This window comes from Triplophysa rosa, linkage group LG22 (assembly GCF_024868665.1).
Source record: "Triplophysa rosa linkage group LG22, Trosa_1v2, whole genome shotgun sequence".
NCBI classification, from domain to species: Eukaryota; Metazoa; Chordata; class Actinopteri; order Cypriniformes; family Nemacheilidae; genus Triplophysa; species Triplophysa rosa.
The window spans coordinates 696459-702787 of record NC_079911.1 but is presented as its reverse complement, the minus strand read 5'-3'; positions in this window follow the sequence as shown (position 1 = coordinate 702787).

Below are 6329 nucleotides of genomic sequence, written 5' to 3'. Positions count from 1 at the left end.
AGAAGACAGACACACCCACACACAAAACACTCCACACACACAACACGCACCAACACACACAGACACAGAGACACACACACACACGGATGCACACGCACACACACACACACACAACACACACACACACGTACGTACACAGACAAGTACGCACACACACACACGCTCAGTGAGAGCACACATTTAGGATAAAGGAGAGAGAAGCACAGGTCAAATATAACAGATAATAAATTCCTATATGCAATATTAATTAAGTAAAACTTTAAGATTCTAAAGCAGCCCCCCCGGTCAGGCAGATAGTGCAAAAACAGTATGCAAACGGTGGCGAGGAACCCAAAACTCTAATCGAGAAAAAAAACCTCAGGAGAACCCAGGCCCAACCAGGGGATTCCAGTTCCCCTCTGGCAAAAGCTGCTGCCTCTGCACAAGCTCCAGAGAACTTGCACAACAAGGCTAAATAAAATAAATAAACTTAATAATAAAATAAATTATAGTTTAAGATTATCATTAATAATCTAATAGCATTTGAAGTTTTGTGGTGAAGACATGTCAAGAGACCGCGTCCTTCTTTATCCAGCTCTATCATCTCAGCTCTTGTCAGGTCCCCACTTCCCATTCTCCGCTCTACCATCAGGTCAGGCCATGAACTGCATCCTGCTCGCTGTGGTAACCTTGGAACAATGAGACAAGACTGGCTGAGAGTAGAGTACTGTTCTGTACTCTTTGATGCAACAAGTACATCAGTTGTGTTTTTGGTTCCGGTTGATCTAACTAATGCAGCCTAAACCCTCTGAAGATTTATATTATGGAAGAGTAGTGTATGCAAGATTAAAAAGATGCGTCTTTAGTCTAGATTTAAACTGACAGAGTGTGTCTGCCTCCCGGACAGTGCAGGGAAGACTATTCCAAAGTTTAGGCGCTAGATAGGAAAAGGATCTACCACCTGCACTTGATTTTGAAATTCTAGGTATTACCAACTGACAGGACGCCTGAGAGCGTAATGCACGTGAAGGACTGTAATACAAAAGGAGTTCATTCAAGTACTGAGGAGCTAAACCATGTAAGGCTTTATAGGTAATAAGCAAGATTTTAAAGTTAACGCGATGCTTTATAGGTAACCAGTGCAAGGTTGACAGAACCGGGCTAATATGTTCATACTTTTTTGTACGTGTAAGAACTCGAGCTGCCGCGTTTTGGACCAATTGGAGTTTTTGTAATAAGCCTGCAGGGCAACCACCTAACAGTGCATTACAGTAATCTAGTCTTGATGTCATGAATGCATGAATTAACTTCTCTGCATCTGAGATTGACAGCATATGACGTAGTTTAGATATATTCTTAAAATGGAAAAACGCAATTTTACAGGTGTTGGCGACGTGGCTCTCAAATGACAGATTACTATCGAATAGAACGCCAAGATTCTTTGCTGACGACGAGGGTTTTATGGAACATCCGTCAATAGTTAAACAGTATTCTTGGTTGTTACTTATAGCAGTTTTCGGTCCAATAAGTAACACTTCCGTTTTGTCCGAGTTCAGTAATAAAAAGTTGTTACTCATCCAGTTTTTTATATCGACTATGCATTCCATTATTCGATGGAACTGCTGTGTTTCATGAGGCTTCGAGGAAATATAAAGTTGAGTATCATCAGCATAACAGTGAAAGCTAACTCCGTGTCGCTTTATTATATCTCCTAGAGGTAGCATGTATAATGCGAAGAGCAGAGGCCCTAAGACCGAGCCCTGTGGTACACCGTACTGGACTTGCGATTTGCGTGACACCTCATTGTTTATTGCTACAAATTGAAAACGGTCGGATAAATAAGATTTAAACCATTTCAAAGCTATTCCCTTAATGCCGACATAATTTTCGAGTCTATGTAGGAGTGTGCTGTGGTCAATGGTATCGAATGCAGCACTAAGGTCTAGCAGCACCAATAACGAGATACAACCTCGGTCAGACGCCAATAGCAGATCATTTGTAACTCTGATCAAAGCAGTCTCTGTACTGTGACATGCTCTAAATCCAGACTGGAATTCTTCATTGATGTCATTCCTTTGGAGGAAGGAGCATAATTGAGTTGAAACTACTTTTTCCAGAACTTTAGATATGAAAGGTAGATTCGATATAGGCCTGTAGTTCCTTAGTTCTCTAGGGTCGAGTTGGGGTTTTTTGACAAGGGGCCTTATAACAGCCACCTTATATGCTTTAGGCACATGTCCTAATGTCAGAGATGAGTTAATAATACCAAGAAGAGGATCTATAATTTCTGGGAGCATCTCTTTCAGTAGATTTGTAGGTATAGGGTCTAGTATGCATGTTGTTGATTTAGATGATCTAATAATTTTAGACAGCTCATCTTGATCTACGGTATAAAATAATTGCATTTTCTCCTTAAGGGCGCTGTAGTTAGTTTGTTCAGCGGGTTTCACTTCTGATTGCATTGTTATAATTTTTTCTCTAATATCTTGGATTTTATATGTGAAGTAGTTCATAAATTCATCACTGCTATGCTGATATACAGGATCAGAAGTCACTGACGATTTATTTTTTGTTAATTTAGCCACCGTGTTAAATAAAAACCTAGGGTTGTGCTGGTTTTCTTCTATTAGTGATGAAAAGTAGGCGGATCTAGAAGTTATTAGGGCTTTCCTGTATTTTCGAATACTATCCTTCCATGCTGTACGAAATACCTCTAATTTAGTTTTCTTAAAGTTGCGCTCCATTTTTCGGGCCGCTTTCTTTAGAGCCTGAGTGTGTTCATTATACCACGGTGTGGGGCTGCCATTTTTAATCTTCTTTAAATGTAGTGGAGCAACTTTGTCTAGCGTTACCGAGAAGGTGGAATTAAAATTTTCAGTGGTAATGTCAAGATCTTCAACGTTATTTCTCATGATTTGAGACAATTCGGGCAGATTATCGAGAAACGCATCTTTGGTAGTTGAATCACTCGATCAAAAGCTTTTTCAGCATCGAGAGAAAGTATTACCAGGTTGTCTTGCTTAGCTTTAGGGTGGTGCATTATGTTAAAAAGGCGTCTAGTGTTCTGCGTGACATTCCTACGAGGTGTGAATCCATTTTGATCTGGATGAATTAGACTACTAATTAATCTACCAAGTCTATTTGCGAGAATCTTTGACAATATTTTCTGATCTACATTAAGGAGAGAGATCGGTGTATCCTTCCACTTCCTCTGTATTTTTACCTTTTTTGTGAATAACAGTTATGATTGCTTCACTGAATGTTGAGGGTAGCCCCTCCACTAATGCCTCCTCAAATGTTCTGAGTAGGTAGGGGGAGAGTATTTCCTTAAATTCCTTATACAGATCAGAAGGCTGGACCTGGGGTCTTACCACTCTTTAGGGAATTTATTGTGTCTTTTAATTCGTTCAATGATATGTCTTTATTTAGGGAGTCTCGTTCATCCTGGGTAAGAGAGGGAAGACTACATTTATTTAGAAACTCATTCATAGCTTGTAAGTCAGTGCATGCGTCCGAAGAGTATAAAGTTGAATAAAATTCTTTAAAGCAATTGTTTATGTCCTTAGACGATGTACATTGTGTTCCAAGTTTTGTCTTGATCGTATGAATTGTCTTATCATTTTCTAATTTTTGTAATTGTCTAGCAAGTAATTTGTCTGGTTTATCCCCAAATTCAAAATATTTCTGTTTCATGAATAGGAATGATTTATTTAATTTATCTGAAGCTATTTTATTATATTCATATCTTAACTGCAAAAAAAATGTGTGTGTTTCTGATGTGGGGTTTTGCACATTTTCGTTATCCAATTGGTGGATTTGTTTCCCTAACTCCAAAAGTCTAGCTTTATGGAGCCCGTATCGGTCACAGAAGCACTGCGTCTAGCCAAGGCGGAATCTAAATCCTCAGTCCTGATTCTGATAGACCTATCTTCAGCGTTTGACACTGTCTAGGAATCTAGGAATCTCAGGCTCTCCTCTCTGCTGGCTCAAATCCTACCTCTCTGGCAGATCCTTCAGGGTGTCATGGAGGGGCTCGTTGTCCACTGCTCACCACACGATCACTGGGGTCCACATTGCAAAGACAATGCGGTCATGCCGATATGCCTTATTCAACATTAGAAAGGTTAGACCCTATCTCACTGAGCATGCGGCACAACTCCTTGTCCAGGCCCTGGTAATCTCAAGGTTGGACTACTGCAATGCTCTCCTTGCTGGTCTTCCTGCAAAGGCTATCAAACCACTCCAGCTGGTTCAGAATGCAAGCAGCACGCCTCGTCTTCCAACAGCCCAAAAGGGCTCATGTGACGGCCCTTTTCATCTCTCTCCACTGGCTACCGGTTGAATCTGCACCGACATAGTTTCACACCCTCCTACACTCCTACACCCCATCAAGATCCCTGCGTTCTGCAAACCAGCGGCGTCTTGTACTGCCTTCCCATAAGGGCAGTAAATCGCTTTCCCGCTCATTCTCATTCACAACTCCTTCCTGGTGTAACATTCTTCCTAACTCGGTCCGGTCAACCACATCTCTCACAACATTCAAAAAACTACTTAAAACCCATCTCTTCTGTGAATACTTGACAGACAAATAATAATAAAAAAGTAACACCTCTCTCTCAACAGGTAGTGGTCTAGCTTTTGTTGAAACCAGTAACTTTGTATTGGCACCTACCAGAGGTGTGGACTCGAGTCACATGACTTGGACTCGAGTCATGAATTTGATGACTTTTGACTCGACTTGACAAAATGTTAAGAGACTTGCAACTCGACTGACTTTAACGTCAGTAACTCGTGACTTCACTTGGACTTGAGCCTTTTGACTTGAAAAGACTTGCTACTTTCCCCAAAACCCAAAGATTAAAAAGTATGTTGACATGGACCGCTCTTTCTCTCTGTGTGTTTATGTGCATCTGTGTGTGTGTGTGTGTGTGTGTGTGCTGTTGGCACAACATCCAATCAATTTAGATCCACGTTGTTTTGATCCGACAGTATCCATACAATCAAATTGCAGGACAACCAATGAAGAAGAACTGTCAAACAACGCGCCAGTTGGCAAAAATGATACCAAAGATAGTTTCGTTCGGGTATAAAAACTACGAGGTGGTCAACAAAAAACGAACTGCAATATGCAAAACATGCGGGTCGAAGATTACAGATGGAGACGCAACAACTTCTAACTTCGTTCGACATTTGAAGTTGCACAAAGAACGGTAAGTTTTGAATGACGCTAACGTTAGCTTATCGGCTAAGTAACTTTGCTAGCTGCATAGTTAAATCAATGAGACTGTAAACTCACTGTTAACGTTACATTGCAAACACGTTAAAAGGATCCCTGGGTATAGAGAAATGTATGGCTTAATATATGAACAATGGCATTGACTTTATAATTGTGAAATAAAAAAAAAACAGTGTAACTGTCACAGTATTCATAAACTTTGAAAAAATATTTTTACTTGGAGGCCGCTATTTTTTGCGTCAGAATCCGTGATGTCAAATGGTTGCGACCTAAACCTGTTCTCTTTTGCAACAGCGAAGCACACACGTTTTCCATATATAACAGTAAAATATGACACGTAAAACATAAGATCAGATATACAAACACACAGGGACAGTAGGTGGCGGTATGTCCTCTTGACACAAGCCAGCCATAAAAGAACGCGTTCAGTATTAGACGTCTGTTCAAGGTGAGCGTGCATTAAATCATAGCTTTAAACTACCGCCTTTGAGACATTTAAGACGTCAGCATCCACCGTAATCGTATACTTTATACTGTACATTATGAGAATATACTGATAAACACAATAATAATGCTTGCGGTTTGGTTATTTATTCTGTATTAGAGCACACGTGAATATTAGCCCCCGTCAGCTAATGACCGAGGGAGAGAAGACAATAACGTTAGGCTACTGACGTTGAAAAATCAACATCAAAAAGTCAAAATCTGGATAAAATGCATTGTATAATGGCTAAAACATTGTGTATATGATAAATTCGAAATGATTTTGGTATATTATTAATATGCACGTTTGTGTTGTTTCTGACAAACAATATTAAAATGTAGGAAAATACACCAAATAGCGTCTTTCTTTTCTTTCTTTTTTTAGCATTATATAAAAGCAGGAGCGACAACAGTAAAGGACGAGAGAGAACCAGGACTGGACCTTACATTATGTTTTATTATGTGTGACCGGCAGTCGACCGTGAGGGAGCTGCCGGCATTTTACTTTCGTTTTGTTGTTTGTTTATTTTATTAAAGTTTTGTTGTTCAACGTTTGGCGGTTCCCTCCTCCTTCTTCCTTGCTGTGAACATTGTTACACATATATATATTATCCTACAGAACCTTATATTT